Consider the following 18,665-nt stretch of genomic DNA (forward strand, 5'->3'; position numbering starts at 1 on the left):
TGAATTAATAATCAGTATTAAACAAACAAGGCTTAGGCATAATCAGTTTTAATATACCAGTATATTAAATTCAAAATATCTTAATTAGGTTCTGAAATGTGTATACTGCAAAATTTGTTGCAGCGACAGAACAAATCAATCAAGAAACAAAGAAACACAGACTTAGAAAAAAAACTTGAAAATAAAATTTTAATTTCATTAAGCAAATTCTGAGGATACATTTGTACATTAAATTTATAATTCATTTGAATGCCTGCCAGTAAAACTTGAAAAATAAAGCGTTAACTTTTTATTAAATGTTAAAAACTCCACGAGGCACTTTTCCCCAATTCTGACACTTTTAAAACTAGAACTGTCACAGGAGTGACTCATACCCCCACCATACGGTCTTGTCACAGAAGAATGGCAACCATAAGGAATCTTAAAAATACTTTGGGAGTACTTCATCCTGGGCTTCCACATATAAGTAATACTAGTATAATACTAGTATAGTAATACTAGTAAATATATTAAATTTCTAATATTAGAGATACACTAAAAGTGAATACAAAAAAGTGTCTTACCGACCCATGTTACCGCAGAAAAATGTTTTTACTTTTTACATAGGACTTATAATAAAAAAGTTAGAAAAATACCTAAAATATTGAAAATCTAAAAATAGACTAATTCCTGGAATTTAAGGAGAAGAAACTCAGTACAAAGGTTAAAACAAGAGTAAGCCTTGCGGGTGCTGACGCTCATCTGATTTTTTTTTTGTGTAATAGAAATATTGTCCTACCCATGATTTTCTAAGTCTAAAAAGGGCCATCATTCTTGCAAAAAGCAGGATAGAGTTATGTTTCTTGATGTACAGTGTCCACTTATGATGGTGAAAAACTGTTGCAAGTTTTAAAGCAATAGCTTTGATAGTTTATGAGAATAGTTGACTTAAACATAATACTCAACCAAGAAAGTGATTTTCTAAGTCCAAAAGGGGCAATAATTATTGCAAAAAGCAGGATGGAGCTATGTTGCTTGCTGTACAGGGTCAGCTTATGATGGTGAACAAGTGTTGCAAGTTTCAAAGCAATAGCTTTGATAGTTTAAGAGAAAAAGTTGACCTAAACATAAAACTTAACCAAGAAATCTGATATTTTCTAAGTCCAAAAGGGGCCATAAATCTTGCAAAAGCAGGATGGAGTTATGTTTCTTGCTGTACAGGGTCAACTTATGATGGTGAACAAGTGTTGCAAGTTTTAAAGCAATAGCTTTGATAGTTTAGGATAAAAGCTGACCTAAACATAAAACTTAACCAAGAAAACTGATTTCCAAAAGTCCAAAACAAGTATTCCAAGTTTCAAAGCAATAGCTTTGATAGTTTAGGAGAAAAGCTGACCTAAACATAAAACTTAACCAGGCAACGCCGACGCAGACGCCGACGCCGACAACCGCTCAAGTGATGACAATAACTCATCATTTTTTTTCAAAAAATCAGATGAGCTAAAAAGGTTACTTCCCTTTGACTCTAAGCCAATCAGCAGGGCTTCGGAAATTTGCCGGTTTGTCGGTTTTGGACCGATTTTTGACTTTTCAGACCGATTCGTGAAGTGGAAAAACGAAAAAAATCGGTCCCGTAAAAATGGAGAAAAGTATAAATTTTGGTCTGATATCTCAATTCACGATCACGTGACAAGTAGGAAATTGTTGGTCGCACCTTCAGATAATCAATAAACGTGTCAATCGGTCTGATTGTAACTTTGATAATCGGTCCGTAATTAGCGCGTGACGCAGTCAGTGCTCGTGCGGCACATCCTTTAATGTTTGCAGACAGCCGACTGCGGTGTATTAAACATTTTTGACTAATTTCCTAACGTTTCTGACTGGATCCAAATCATTTCGACGGGGATCCACTTCTTTTATTTAGAATCCAACGGATGGTTTATTCCAAAAGGTTATGTTTGATCACAGTAACAAACAAATGGTCGCTGCATTTAATCAAAGAGCTATAATTGTACATTACAGGTCTTTGATTTAATGAGACATCACATGGAAAACCGGTAAAAATAATTTTTATAATTATTTGATTTGAAAAAATTACATGATTCATTTGTTGGGGCTCCAGTTGAAACAAATGCAGAAAATCGTCTTTGCAACCCGACTGTACAAAAAAAGAAAAAAATGGACGGGCAACCACGAATGATAAAGAAAACCGGAGTGGCACTGTTTATCAAATCGGTCTTTTAAAAAACGTTTCAAAATGAAATTTTGTTTACATCAGAAGAGAACATATAACTTTATAAAATGTAGTTGCTTATTGAAGTACAACGTAAGTGAAATGAAATATCCGTGGCCAACCCGCGTGACGTTTTGGTACTATGCATGCGGGAAATTCGATCTCAGGGTTCAAATAACTTACACATTCGGTCCGCGGCAGAGTATTCTTTAAATACCGAGGCTGTTTAGCAGAGAATATGTGTCGTGTAACTCACTTTGACGCATTGTATTTTATAGAATTCCGTCATGAAGTATCTGCCGTGTATACGGTATCGAAGTCACGTGCGTTGGCTTTTAGACTAGTTACGCACTAGGTGTCAATGCCTCGTATTATCTCGGAAAAACATCGAAATTTAAACAAAGTAACGATCACACATAACACTGAATAACTGTCTTCATTGTATGGTAACGCGCGGTGACTGGTAACTCAGTTTTAATGCATGACATGCTTATTTCTTTACCCTATCACGTTTTACAAAATATGTAATATTGGGAATGCGGTGGGTGGGGTAGCGCCGATGTCAGGATTTTCGTTTCGGACCGATTGAGTTATCAAAATTTCCGGAGCCCTACCAGTCAGAATGAGATATAGTGAAAATACATCAAAATTAACCTTAAATTCTAGGTAAAGGGAACACAATTCAAGAAAAATAGTGTCAGAGTTATGCACCTTGTGTCACATGATGTGGGTGATGAGGTGGAACAACTATTTTAAGTCTGAATCAAATCCATTCAGTAGTAATTGAGATATAGTGAAAATACATCAAAATTAACCTTAAATTCTAAGTAAAAAGGGGCATAATTCATGAAAAATTGGTGTCAGAGTTATGCATCTTGTGTCACATGATGTGGGTGATGAGGTTGAACATCTATTTTAGGTTTGAATCAAATCCATTTTGTAATAATTGAGATATAGTGAAAATACATCAAAATCAACCTTAAATTTAAAGTAAAAGGGGACATAATTCATAAAAAATTTATGTCAGAGTTAAGCACCTTATGTCACATCATCTGGGTGATGAGGTGGAACAACTATTTTAAGTTTGAATCAAATCCATTTAGTTATAACTGAGATATAGTGAAAATACAACAAAATTAACCTTAAGTTCTAAGTAAAAGGGGACATAATTCATGGAAACTTGGTGTCAGAGTTATGCACCTTGTGTCACATGATGTGGGCACATGATGTGGGTGATGAGGTGGAACATCTATTTTAAGTTTGAATCAAATCCATTCAGCAGTAACTGAGATAAAGTGAAAATACATCAAAATCAACCTTAAATTCTAAGTAAAAAGGGGCATAATTCATAAAAAAAATGGTGTCAGAGTTATGCACCTTATGTCACATGATGTGGGTGATGAGGTGGAACATCTATTTTAAGTTTGAATCAAATCCATTTAGTAATAACTGAGATACAGTGAAAATACAACAAAATTAACCTTAAATTCTAAGTAAAAGGGGACATAATTTATGAAAACTTGGTGTCAAGAGTTATGCACCTTGTGTCACATGATGTGGGTGATAAGGTGGAACATGTATTTTAAGTTTGAATCAAATCCATTTGGTAACTAGAAAATGCTTTTGTAAAAAAGCGCATGTCTCCCCCAATGCAAAGTCCTATAGGCAAGAAGTCAATAGGGGTCAGGAGCAAAAGTCAAAGAGACACTGATGGTTGGCTGCAATAGGGATCACCTACTTGGCATGTCCAATCATCCCGCTAAATTTCAACACTCTTGGCCTAGTGGTTCTCAAGTCACTGTTCAGGCTTCTGTGACCTTGACCTTTGATCAAGTGACCTCAAAATAAATAGGGGTCATCTACTCTGCAAGTCCAATCATCCTATTAAGTTTCAACATTGTAGGTCAAGTGGATCTCCAGTTATTTCCAAAAAATGATTTTACATGAACAGGCCACTGTGGCCTTGACCTTTAATAGACTGACCCCAAAATCAATAGGGGTCATTTACTCTGCATGAACAATCATCATATGAAGTTTCAACATTCTGGGTCAAGAGGTTCTCAAGTTATTGATTGGAAATGGTTTTCCATGTCCAGGCCCCTGTGGCCTTGACCTTTAACAGAGTGACCCTAAAATCATTAGGGGTCATCTACTCTGTATGACCAATCATCCTATGCAGGGGTCATGCTGTCGATCGCCACTTGAGCCATTTGCGACAAAAAATTAAATGTGGCTCCGAAATTTTCTAATTGGCGAAAATGGCCCGAAGCTATGTCTGTCTGCAAAACTACGAATATTGCCAGTTTTACGAACCAAAAGGTGTGAAAAATCGATAATCTGTGTAGACACAACATCCGTTATTGAAAGGGAGGGAGCCAATTTGCAAATTCTTTATTTGATCAGGCAGTTAATTGGCGATAATTAGATTATTGAATAACAAACTGGATAATTATAATCATCATTTTGTGCACTTGATACGATTTTATGAGCAGTCAGCCGTTACACAAATTTTCTATGATTGCCGAGGGTTAGTTTTGGCAAAAACAAATAAAAATGCTTTAGACAAGCAGAAATTGTAAGTATTGAATAGCTATGTTGATAGAAAAGCAACAAAACATAGGTATTTTATCAAATATTTAATTCCAACTTACGTTTTCCGAATTTGTCACCCGTTTTCGCGACCGAGATTTTCGGATATTTCTGTCATTTCTGACGAGATTTTTTAGTGCAATCTAATAAAAAGTCTACATTTAAGAAAAATATGACAACTGTTGCAAAACGAGCTCTTATTTTGAAGTATTTTTCGAGAATAAAACATGCGAAGGCATCGAACCCCACCCACTTATAGGCAATGTGCAAAATAAGACACTGTTTTTTTTTAAACAATTTTTTTTTCTTTTTTGTCATCTTTATTTTAAATGTGATTTTCAGAATTTTTTTATTAAATGGCAGATGTTTATAAAAACGATAATTTTAGAAATTAACACAAATTGATTTTCTAAATAGCTTTTTAAAGAGTTACTAAGAAATATGTAATAACTACATTAATTTCTTGAGTAGTATGAGTACTTTGGTACATATAATGTAGTCCTACAAGAACGTCAATGCTATGCGCTTCGCCGTTGTTGGCCTCATAATTTTATCTTCGGAAAAAGCAGTGGCTCAGAGATAAAATTTCCCAGTGTGACCCCTGCTATGAAATTTCATCATTCTGGGTCAAGTGGTTCTCAAGTTACTGACCGGAAATGGTTTTCAATGTTCAGGCCCCTGTGACCTTGACCTTTCACAGAGTGACCCCAAAATCGTTAGAGGTCATCTAATCTGCATGACCAATCATCCTATTAAGTTTCAACATTCTGGGTCAAGTGGTTCTCAAGTTACTGACCGGAAATGGTTTTCAATGTTCAGGCCCCTGTGACCTTGACCTTTAATGGAGTGACCCCAAAATCGATAGGGGTCATTTACTGTGCATGTACAATCATCCTATGAAGTTTCAACATTCTGGGTCAAGTGGTTCTCTAGTTATTGATCGGAAATGGTTTTCCATGTTCAGGCCCCTGTGACCTTGACCTTTGACAGAGTGACCCCAAAATCAATTGGGGTCATCTACTCTTCATGACCAATCATCCTATGAAGTTTCAACATTCTGGGTCAAGTGGTTCTCAAGTTACTGACCGGAAATGGTTTTCAATGTTCGGGCTCCTGTGACCTTGACCTTTAATGGAGTGACCCCAAAATCGATAGGGGTCATCTACTCTGCATGTACAATCATCCTATGAAGTTTCAATATTCTGGGTCAAGTGGTTCTCTAGTTATTGATTGGAAATGGTTTTCAATGTTCAGGCCCCTGTGACCTTGACCTTTGACAGAGTGACCCCAAAATCAATAGGGGTCATCTACGCTTCATGACCAATCATCCTATGAAGTTTCAACATTCTGGGTCAAGTGGTTCTCAAGTTACTGACCGGAAATGGTTTTCAATGTTCGGGCCCCTGTGACCTTGACCTTTGACGGAGTGACCCCAAAAACAATAGGAGTCGTCTAATCCAGCAGCCCTACAACCCTATGAAGTTTGAAGGTTCTAGGTCAAATGGTTCTCCAGTTATTGCTCGGAAATGAAGTGTGACGTACGGACGGACGGACAGGGCAAAAACAGTATGTCTCCTGGGGGAGACATAATAACTGAGATAATAGATTTTGGGACGCGACGGGACGGGACGCGACAAAACTGACTCCTATATACCCCCCTCAAACATGTTTGGTGGGGGTATAAAAACTTGGAAAAAGCCCTGCAGATAGGCAAATATACATATAGGTACAGCTCTACTAGAGTTAATTTTAAACATCACTTTTCAGTGCTATGAAAAAATCAAGTTTTGCCAAAGTCCATTTTATTATACTCAATTTACAGACAAAGCTCACGTTCAAGGTTCAATCTTTTTAATAAAGTTCATCTAGATGGGTTTTCAGTAATACAGACTTCCTAAACTTGAATAAATAGAAATAAATGGCCAATAACAGTAAGCAACATAAAATTGAAATTTAACTAAAACAGAAGTTGAAGAATGCTAAGAGTTAATGGTATCGTCATTTAAAACGTCATTTCATTGATCGACAGATCTTCTTGTCCCCTAACAAAAAAAATTACATGTTAATTTCACCTTTTGGCAGATGCCCTTGCACTTCGTTTTGGGAACTGTTCCTCCTCTAACTGACTGCTGGGTCTGCGAAAATTTACCACTCCACTATCATCACTGTCTTCTACATCCTGAAAGAAAATTCATCAAACATTACTCTCAATAGACTAAAACAAAAGAAAATACCACTATTTTTCCTACTCATTTGGGTCTGACACTCGGGCCTTTCCGTTGGGAAAAATTATGCAAGTACACATGTATAGGGCCTAAACTAAACAAGATGTGTCGGAGGACAGCAACGCTCAACTATGCAACAGCCTTGTCAATTGAATGAATATTTAAGTTGAAAAAAGGGGCATAATTTTGTAAAATTGCAAAACAGGGTTATAGAACCTGTATACAATGCATATCACTCATGACAATGGACAAGTGTGTGAAGCTTCAGCTTACATATCAGGGGTTCCACTCAGGGGTTCCATTTGACCCGGAAAATTTTCGAAAGACGCTCAAAGGACCCGGCATGATACTTGCCTGTGCGTCACTCGGGACCCGGGGGCATTTTCCTTTGATAATCCTTTCTCTTATTCATTTCCTGCAATAAAACTGTGTCCACAAATAACTAGTGAATTCCAAATAAACACTCAAGGACACTGAAAGCACGCATACACTAATGATGATGTGTGGCGTAAGCAGTAAGGTATGGAAGGCGGAGTTAAACTACCATTGACAGGCAATCGCAAGGCGGGACTTGTCTAATTAACAATAGCTTGTAAGCTATGTCAACACAGTGTTTGTGGATCAAAAGATGTGAAAAATCGATGTTCTGTGTAATAAACAACATCCGTTATTGAAAAGAGGGGAGCAAATTTGCAACAATTTTATTTGATTAGGCAGTCAATTGGCGATAATTAGATTACTGAATAAAAAAAAATTGATAATAATAATCATTATTTTGTGTACCTGATAAGATATTATAAGCAGATCAGCAGTAACAATATAGCATTTTTTTTATTGTTACCGAGTCTTAGTTTAGGGGGGAAATGCTTTAAATAAGCAGAAATTTTAAGTTTTGAATAGCTATGATGAAAGAAAATAAATAAAAAAACAGGCATATTATCAAGAATTTAAGTCTTAACTTACGTTTTCCATATCTGTCACCTGTTTTTGCGACCGTGATTTTCGGACATATCTGTCTTTTCTAATGAGATTTTCTAGTGCAATCTTAATAATTAGTCATTGAAAAGTCTGCATTTAAGAAAAATATGACAATTGTTAAAGCAGCTAATATTTTGAAGCATTTTTGATATTATAACATGCAAAGCCATCAAACCCCACCCACCATTCTTGTAATAGTTTATTACTTACAACTGAATAAGCCCTATGTTTTTTATTATTAAATAAATATTAATAAAGCAAAATTTTTTGGTTAATATTATTGTATTACCAGCTGCATACATGTATTACTATATAAGAAGAAAATTTAGTCCCATCATATCGACATGTTGGGACAGGACTCCTGTAATTTGGAAAAGGACCCTTCAAAATTTGGACCCAAGGGTCCTGGGACTCTTGCGTTTTCAGGTCTAGTGGATTACAGGAGTCCTGTCCCAACACATCGATATTATTGACTAAATTTTCTTACATAGTAATACGCAGCTGGTAATACAATGATATTAACCAACAAGAATGCTACCATCATGACCACTGCCTTATATATAGTTATATACTCCTGGTTTAGACCTCGGGTCTATATAATAAATACTGGCAATCTTTTGCTTTAGCAACCCTGGGAATCAACTCTACTGAATGAATAACATTGTCACCTCAAATAAAAGATCTTAAGACACTTAGTTATAATACTCATAATATTCATTCCGTAGAGTTAATTTCGTGACACCCTGATACCGTGACACCCAAATTATCTCAAAATCTTTATATCCTTAGTCACGTTTATATACTTCTGGTGCTGTGGTCCAACTAATTTGACGCGATCCTAGGTTGAGTTATTTTTCTGATAGTGGAGGAAATTTCCAATGAAATTGTCATTGCTGCCAATTTGGGTTTAAATGCTGATTTTGTTGCAAATATGAGATAAATTCAAATAAATTTATATGTATCAAAGGAGATTTAATTCCTCATTGATCTGTGTAACAATTATTGAATAATTTCCAAAATTACCAATTTTCTGGTGATTTAAACTTTACATGGTGTACGGTGATTAATGCTCCATTATTTTGGTCCTTCAATGTTTTGACAGTTGGATTGCCGGTCACAAATATCTAAAACAATCCAGTGTTTATTTTCTGGCCAATCTGGGGCCGAGATTGGGCCCCAATCCCAATGACAAATAGTATGTTTTTTTCCCAATTTCAAAGCTAAAATTCCCAAAGTTAAACTTTTCTCACTTTTTTTTAACTTTTTCAAAGAAGACTGTAACTTTGAAACCTTGAAACACAAGACAATTGCTTGCTTACTGCATAATGATAAATTTATGACCATTTTTAGCTCATCTGATTTTTTGAAAAAAGTTATTGTCATCACTTGATCGGTGAAACTTGGAACACTTGTTCACCATCAATAGCTGACCCTGGACAGCAGGGCTTCGGAAATTTGCCGGTTTGTCGGTTTTGGACCGGTTTTTGACTTTTCAGACCGATTCGTGAAGTGAAAAAACGAAAAAAATCGGTCCCGTAAAAATGGAGAAAACTATAAATTTCGGTCTGATATCTCAATACACGATCACCTGCCAAGTAGGAAATTGTTAGTCGCACCTTCAGATAACCAATAAACGTGTCAGTCGCTCTGATTGTCACTTTGATAATCGGTCCGTAATTAGCGTGTGACGCAATCAGTGCTCGCGCGGCACATCCTTTAATGTTTGCAGACAGCCGACTGCGGTGTATTAAACATTTTTGACTGGTTTCCTAACGTTTCTGACTGGATCCAAATCATTTCGACGGGGATCCACTTCTTTTATTTAGAATCCGACGGATGGTTTATTTCAAAAGGCTATGTTTGATCACGGTAACAAACAAATGGTCGCTGCATTTAATCAAAGAGCTATAATTGTACATTATAGGTCTTTGATTTAATGAGACATCACATGGAAAACCGATAAAAATAATTTTTATAAGTACTTGATTTGAAAAAATTACATGATTCATTTGTTGGGGCTCCAGTTGAAACAAATGCAGAAAATCGTCTTTGCAACCCGACTGTACAAAAAAGAAAACAAGAGCACCGCCTTGCGGGTGCTGACGCTCATCTGATTTTTTTTGTATAATAGAAATATTGTCCTACCCATGATTTTCTAAGTCTAAAAAGGGCCATCACTCTTGCAAAAAGCAGGATAGAGTTATGTTTCTTGATGTACAGTGTCCACTTATGATGGTGAAAAACTGTTGCAAGTTTTAAAGCAATAGCTTTGATAGTTTATGAGAAAAGTTGACTTAAACATAATATTCAACCAAGAAAATGATTTTTCTAAGTCCAAAAGGGGCAATAATTATTGCAAAAAGCAGGATGGAGTTATGTTGCTTGCTGTACAGGGTCAGCTTATGATGGTGAACAAGAGTTGCAAGTTTTAAAGCAATAGCTTTGATAGTTTAAGAGAAAAAGTTGACCTAAACATAAAACTTAACCAAGAAATCTGATATTTTCTAAGTCCAAAAGGGGCCATAAATCTTGCAAAAAGCAGGATGGAGTTATGTTTCTTGCTGTACAGGGTCAGCTTATGATGGTGAACAAGTGTTGCAAGTTTTAAAGGAATAGCTTTGATAGTTTAGGATAAAAGCTGACCTAAACATAAAACTTAACCAAGAAAACTGATTTTCTAAGTCCAAAAGGGGCAATAATTCTTGCAAAAAGCAAGATGGACTTATGTTTCTTGATGTACAGGGTCTGCTTATGATGGTGAACAAGTATTCCAAGTTTCAAAGCAAAAGCTTTGATAGTTTAGGAGAAAAGTTGACCTAAACATAAAACTTAACCAAGAAATCTGATATTTTCTAAGTACAAAAGGGGCCATAAATCTTGCAAAACGCAAGATGGAGTTATGTTTCTTGCTATACAGGGTCAGCTTATGATGGTGAACAAGTATTCCAAGTTTCAAAGCAATAGCTTTGATAGTTTAGGAGAAAAGCTGACCTAAACATAAAACTTAACCAGGCAACGCCGACGCCGACAACCGCTCAAGTGATGACAATAACTCATCATTTTTTTTAAAAAAATCAGATGAGCTAAAAATGGACGGGCAACCACGAATGATAAAGAAAACCGGAGTGGCACTGTTTATCAAATCGGTCTTTTAAAAAACGTTTCAAAATGAAATTTTGTTTACATCAGAAGAGAACATATAACTTTATAAAATGTAGTTGCTTATCGAAGTACAACGTAAGTGAAATGAAATATCCGTGGCCAACCCGCGTGACGTTTTGGTACTATACATGCCATGCGGGAAATTCGATCTCAGCGTTCAAATAACGTACACATTCGGTCCGCGGCAGAGTATTCTTTAAATACTGAGGCTGTTTAGCAGAGAATATGTGTCGTGTAACTCACTTTGGCGCATTGTATTTTATAGAATTCCCTCAAAGAATGAGGAAATATCACAAAGTATCTGCCGTGTATACAGTATCGAAGTAACGTGCGTTGGCTTTTAGACTAGTTATGCACACGGTGTCAATGCCTCGTATTATCTCGGAAAAACATCGAAATTTAAACAAAGTAACGATCACACATAACAATGAATAACTGTCTTCATTGTATGGTAATGCGCGGTGACTGGTAACTCAGTTTTAATGCATGACATGCTTATTTCTTTACCCTATCACGTTTTACAAAATATGTAATATTGGGAATGCGTTGGGTGGGGTAGCGCCGATGTCAGGATTTTCGTTTCGGACCGATTGAGTTATCAAAATTTCCAGAGCCCTGCTGGACAGCGAGAAACATAACTCCATCCTGCTTTTTGCAAGAATTATGGCCCCTTTTGGACTTAGAAAATATCAGATTTCTTGGTTAAGTTTTATGTTTAGGTCAACTTTTCTCCTGAACTATCAAAGCTATTAGTTTGAAACTTGCAACACTTGTTCACCATCATAAGCTGACCCTGTACATCAAGAAACGTAACTCCATCCTGCTTTTTTCAAGAATTATTGCCCCTTTTGGACTTAGAAAATCAGATTTCCTGGTTAAGTTTTATGTTTAGGTCAGCTTTTCTCATAAACTAGCAAAGCTATTTCTTTAAAACTTGCAACACTTGTTCACCATCATAAGCTGACCATGTACAACAAGAAATGTAACTCTGTCTTGCTTTTTGCAAGAATTATGGCCCCTTTTTGACTTAGAAAATATCAGATTTATTGGTTAAGTTTTATGTTTAGGTCAGCTTTTCTCCTAAACTATTCAAGCTATTGCTTTGAAACTTGCAACAGTTGTTCACCATCATAAGCTGACTCTCTACATCAAGAGACATAACTCCATCCTGCTTTTTGCAAGAATTATGGCCCTTTATGGACTTAGAAAATCATGGGAAGGACAATTTTTCTATTATACAAAAAAAATCAGATGAGCGTCAGCACCCGCAAGGCGGTGCTCTTGTTTTCCTAAGTGTGACATTTTAATAGAAACTATGACTTTTGACAATTCCCAATTTAGGTGTTTTACTACGCATATTTCCCAATTGTAAAGGCTCCGGTCCCATTCCCCAATCAGTGGAAAAAAACACTGCAATCTGACTCAAAGAGTTCTGACCGTGGAATCATTTCAGCTCACAACTGATAAGGCAGTAATTTCAACTAATTTGATGGGCAAATCAAAACTGAGGACACTTCCAGTTCAGCAGTCCCCGGTCGGAAATACGTCATGACCAAAGGGGTCCGGCACATGAGTGGATTAAGTTTAATGACTTATTTTTGAATCCTAGAGTCATAATTATGGAAAAATCATACTAATATAACTACTCCATAGACAAGGGTTTTTACCCCGCAGAAGCTATGTTTTCAACTACTTTCTTTACATGGCCAGGAAAAAAATATTATCAGCTATTTTCCCATTCAAACATTGCATTCAGTTAGGCCTAAAAAAAAAAGTTGTTTGTTTCCAGTGACATGGCCAAAAAAAATAGGGTAGGTAGGTAGGCATTTTTTTTTTTTTTTTTTTTAACCTGCATGTAACACTACCGTAGTTTCAAACAGGGAGATTATAAACCTTATGAACATGCATCCTATTGTCATGTTTGATTTACACCCGGATGTACAATGACTTTGATGATGTTTTAGCAATATAAAATGCCGTTTGATTGTGTATTTAAAAATTATGAAATAAATATTTGCTTTACATGTTTGCGTTTTGTTGTTGTTGTTTTTTCATTTCCAGATTTATAAGCCCATCCGATTAGCTCAAGGTAGAGCAGTCGATCTACGGATCACGTGGTCATAGGATCGTTGTGTCCTATATCATTCATTCTCCGCCGCTAATTCATGTGGAGAAGTTGGCAATTACTTGCGGAGAACATGGTTTATATTTAATTAAACGTGAAACTTGAATGAAATCTTGCTGTGGATTCTCTCTGTAAATAATATAATTTTAATATTGAATATTATTCAACAACCAACACTTATATTTCAAACTAAAACCAAGTAAAACCACACTGGCCAGGAATATGATTTGCATCTTTGATCTGCATTGAGATTAATACCATCACCCCCTACCCCAATCTAAAATTCTGGATTAACTGGAAATGCCAGACAATGAAGTTTTGACTGGTATGCCCAAATTGTGAATTATTAAAGCTGCAAGTGGTTGTTCAACGTCTTACTACTACTATAAATCCCATCTAAAACCTGACTTTTCAAGCCTCTGCAGGCCTCGACCTTAACTTTTTTCAGCAGGTCCACCAACTGCTGAAATCTAGTAGACCTGCTCAGACTTTAGTGGACCTCCAAACGTCATAACTTCAATTGACTCAAAGAAACAGGGCTTATTTCTAAAAATAATTAAAAGGGAAGACTAGCAATCTGTTATCCCGAAAAATAATTATTTTGTAAAGTGTCCCAAAATATGGACACAATAATCATCATCCACCCGATGTCGACCCGTGTTGAAAGTGAAAAAAAAAACAATTAACAATTATCGGTAATTATTCTGATGATAAACTAAGTAATTAGCCTTGTTTTCATCATCAATTAACACCCCCTCAAAGAGCTTAAAGAAGTGTGTCGGTTATTATGGCATCTGAAGTGGAGATCAAAGCGGTATAGTTGCCCGAGATTGTCATGGCATTACGTCATGTTTTCGCGCCATGTGACACATCACTGTCTAATCGTACTTTCTCGATTCCTTAAATTGTTGAGACGAAATCAATAAAAAAGTTTTTTCTTTATCTTTTTTTAAAAGCGAATGTGCAATATCCCGAATAAACTGACATGTAAATGTGTCAAACAGTGAACGATGATAGCCTACCTCTGTGACCTATTTGCCCTCAAGGAATTTTACATTATTGTTTGAAAAGAATATCTAACAAAGTGTTGTGTCAAAAAATACATGTACAATTGAATAATTTAAAATTTACTAAAATCAGCAACAACATCATTACTGCTTTATTTTTAAACCACATTTCTATTTACGTTCACGAGGTCACGTAACCTATTCTGCCGTGCTAACAGAAATCTGTTTGCCAAAAATCGTTTTACTCCATGTATTTAAATTGCTGCCGCTTTTTCATTATTTAAGATTTTTTAATTGTGTTTTTTGTACATTCTGGTCAAAAGTCTAAATTTTATTACCATAAGTATGTACCGTTTATTTACTTTAAGAAAAAAGTAAATAATCAAAGATCGCGCTGTTAAAAATTTTACAAAACATTAATGAAAATTTTCTTTTTTTAAAAATTTTTTTGCCTAATTCCTGTGATACTTTTTAAAAAATTGTTAAAAACCAAAACTGATTAGTTCTAACTGTTGAAAATTTAAAGCATTATTTAAAAAAATGCACTTTGCCCTTTTTTGGGTAAAAAGTAACCGCGATAAAAAATTAGATATTCGATGGGGCGCACGTCTTGTGGAAGGGAAAATTTTACCAGCACCGTTTTGTATTTTTACGTTTCGGGGGTAAATTTTCCATCAACCCGGGTTTTTTCCTGAGAAATTTTCCCAAATTTGGAAAAGTTACCACGAAAAAAAAACTCGCCCGAGGGTGGAGTATCCATTCTGCAAAGAGCTATAAAAATAAAAATATATTTATTTAAAAAATGGCCCGTCTTACCGCTAAAAAATTTTGGGGTCGGCGGTAAAAAATGGGTATCGGGTCCCCGGAAACAAACAACTTTTCTTTTTACCCCTTTATTCAAATAAATTAAATTTTTTAAAATACCCAACATTTTTTTCTTTAAATTTACTTTTTTTTTTCGACAATTCGAACCCCAAATTTAATTTTGAAAAGTACTGATTATAATGAAGAAAAAAGTTTCGAATTTGCTTTAAAAAAAATTTTAGATTATCATCACATAATTTAAAATAAAAAGGTAGATATAACAAACGGATCGAAATGATAAAAAAAGAAAATTTTTGTAATTTTTTTTTCTTTAAAAATGATTATTACTTTCTTCTTTATTTCATTATATAAAAATTACAAGGAAATATTTAAAAACCATATTACTGAGGGCCCACCTAAAAAATTTGAAAATTTCTGAGTCTACGAAAATAAAAGGGAATTTACGAACCCTACAAAATTGAAATTTGTTTCATTTTGAAGAAACCCCATTTCCCATTAAACATATCTTGTATGTTAGAAGTTCTGGTGTAAAAATGATAATAATAAAAGCTTCTTCAGTATCTATATTTTTATATTAAACATTAAATATGTCCCACTACATTAAACTTTGTTTAGGCTAAAACATTTCAAATTGCTTAACTCTGAAAAAGGTTTCGGAATTACACTTTTTGGGAATTAAAACAATTTGGCTATTTTTGATAAGATGTTGAATGAATGCAATTTTTTTCCACTGAGCTATAAATATTATAAGAGTTTGTTGGAAAACTCAAGGACATTTTTTTAAAACAAAACCATGTTTATAAATTGACTTATAACATTTTTATTCTTAAAAAATTCAATAAAAATAGCAAAATTTTTTTAAAAAAATTTACAAGTAAAAAAAAATATGATAATTGCAATCAAAAATGATTAAAGGGATGTGTTTTTTGATAATTAATTTTAAATGAATAATTTTTGGGGAGTAAAATTTCACTAAAAAATTTAACAATAAAATTATGAATAAAAAAATTATTTAATGCATAATCCTTTTTATTTCACTTTATAATTTTTCAATTTTTTTCTAAAAAAATATATTCAATATAAAATTAATTTTAAAATTTTAATTCTTCAAAATAACATAATTACAACTTTTCTTTAAACAGTTTTTAAAATTTTTTATCATCATTTTAATTTTTTGTTTAAAGGCAACTTGAACCCCTAAATGGGGGGTGTTTTGGTTAAAAACTATTGGGGTGTAAAAATTGGTTTACACTGCACTATAAACTGAAGTTGCCCCTAATTCTCTAACGGGTACAATACAAAAACTTTTTTCCTTTTCAAGTTTTACCTAATGGGCCCCTCACCTTCAAACATAAATTTAAGTAGGTACCGTAAATTAAATTAGGTTTAAAAGGATACAGCTAAAATTTATAAAATTATCATATAAAATTATGCTAATTTTAAACAATTCTTTTTTGGGCAGGCTTTGGGGGGTCTTCCCCGGGTGAAAATCACAGGGTGTCTTTCCAGGGGCCAGCCATCATTCCACTAAAGGAGCAGGTCCGCAAAACCTCCCGGGGACAGGACAACCGTTCTCGCTGATAAGCAAGCTACTTTTTTTCTTCCGTTTTCTACGGGTTGGGACATCGAGAGCTTCCAAACCTGGGGGACCGTCCCATGACCATTTGAGCCGTGGGGGTCTTTCCAATACGTCGGGCCCAGGGGTTGGGGCTAAATTTGTGGACGGCTGACGATTTGGGGGGTGAAAACGGCACCTGTACCACAAAAAAAGACTTAGGGTTTGGCCCCCGGGGCGAAAAAAATGAAAAAACCCACTTCCTTCTAGGGGGGCAGTTATGTTTTCTCCGAGGAGTTGGACAACTGTTTTTACTTAGAGGTGATCAGGAAAGCTTGGGGGTTTGGGCAAAAAACTTTTTGGGGGGGGGGGTAGAGGGGTTGATACAGTTTTAATTTTTTGGGGCCCGCTTGGGGGAAGTTTAACCCGTATGTAAATCTAAAAACTCAACCAAATTGAAAAACATGCCATGAAAAACCATGCTCTCATGTAAAAGTTAAACGGTATTATTTTTTAGTAGATTTTTTTTATTTGTTTTGTTTGTTTTGTAGATGTTTTACATTTATGTTTTTTTCATGAAATAGGCAAAGTGATTTTATTAATTATTTTATTTTTATGTGATGTTTTTTTCTTATTTGGTTTTTTGGTTGTCTTTGTTTGACTTTTCTTTTTTACAGTTTTCTTTTTTTTGTATATTTTTTATTCATGTTGTTGTTTCTGAATAGTGTAAAATTGTTTTATAAATGATTTATTTTTATTAAATGTATTTTCTTTTAAACTATTTAACTGTATAAAAGAAAAATAAAGGAAAAGAGAGAAAAAAAGGGGAAAAAAAATAAAGAAGAGAAAAATTTTTAGTTTTGCGTTACTGTTTTATTTATAAAAAGTACTTTATAATAAAGTAAACCAATAAATGTGAAGTTTCAAAAGAGAGTTATTTTATTTTTTAAATTAGTAATAAGTTATTTAATCATAATTCAACAATAAAAATTTTATTAAAATTTTTCTTAGAAAACTGAAAAATTTTGTGAAACATCTTTTTTTAATAAACCAACTGAGAAAAACCACACACTAAACCTACTTTGTCACCAATCATGTCTAGAACTTGTACAAGCCCAAACAAAACCTTTATATGACTTCATCACTTAAGTTTTAAAACTGCAAAAAAATATACCCCTACCAAAAAAAAAAACCAAAGGGGGTCAAAGTGTCAAATAAAAAAAAGTGGGGGTCAAGGTTCACGAAAATAGATCAAAGTGTCACTGGGGGTAAGGGCTCTTTGGAAAAAAAATTTTAAAGGGGGTAAAGTTCAAGGGGGGTAAAAAGCTAACTTAAAAATTTCCCCCAAAAAAAGGGAGGTCCCCTTTCCCCCAAATTTAAAAAAAGGGGCGCTCACTTATTTTGGGGGGCCCGCCCCCAACCCCCTGTTTTTCCTTTAGCTTACGGCCCCTCCCAAAGCTATTTTTTTTTAACAAAAATTTTAAAACACAACCCCCTAAAATAATAGTAAAATCAGTGGGACCGCTAAAGGGAAACTACCCCAAAAATTTTTTGTTTTTACTGAATGAAAAAATAGCTTATGCCAAAGGAAAAAACAACTTGGGGCAAAAATTTTTTAATAACTATCCGCAAAAATTTAACTGTTGTGTATGAAAACCCACCCCCCAATAACAACAAAGAGAATAAAAAAAATCTGAGCCATTTTTATACAAGCTTCGTTTCTTGCAATCGTTCGGGGTTCTACAGATCGCCTTCATTTAATGACGGGATCTCCCCCCGATTCATCATCAACTTCTTAAATTATCCTTGTTTTCACATCTTTCAGATACCGCACACCAAGCCTTTTTCCGAGCCTAAAAATTTTCAAAAAAATAGTTTTTAATTTTCAGAGATTTTTTTAAGATTTCAAGAGAAAAAACAAAACGTTTTTTAAAATAATCAAAGATAATCTTATTTTATAAAATCTGTCTTCCCAAATGGGAAAAAA

The 18,665-nt window shown here is 34.7% G+C and overlaps 2 protein-coding genes across 2 annotated transcripts in view; both read right to left on the bottom strand.

Moving 5' to 3' along the window:
* LOC123525693 (ATPase family AAA domain-containing protein 2-like) overlaps nucleotides 1-18,421 on the bottom strand; it is a 67,143-nt gene extending 48,722 nt beyond the window's left edge. The window contains exons 1-2 of the mRNA XM_053538876.1: nucleotides 18,394-18,421; nucleotides 6,874-6,978 (exon numbers count right to left, since the gene is read on the bottom strand). The gene's annotated coding sequence lies outside the window, so the exon portion shown is untranslated. The remainder of the gene's footprint in view (nucleotides 1-6,873; nucleotides 6,979-18,393) is intronic.
* The window catches only part of LOC123524418 (trifunctional enzyme subunit beta, mitochondrial-like), a 150,832-nt gene that overhangs the window by 83,037 nt on the left and 49,130 nt on the right, over nucleotides 1-18,665 (bottom strand). The gene's annotated exons all lie outside the window — the stretch shown is intronic.

The sequence above is a fragment of the Mercenaria mercenaria genome, chromosome 3 (genome assembly GCF_021730395.1).
Source record: "Mercenaria mercenaria strain notata chromosome 3, MADL_Memer_1, whole genome shotgun sequence".
Taxonomy (NCBI): domain Eukaryota; kingdom Metazoa; phylum Mollusca; class Bivalvia; order Venerida; family Veneridae; genus Mercenaria; species Mercenaria mercenaria.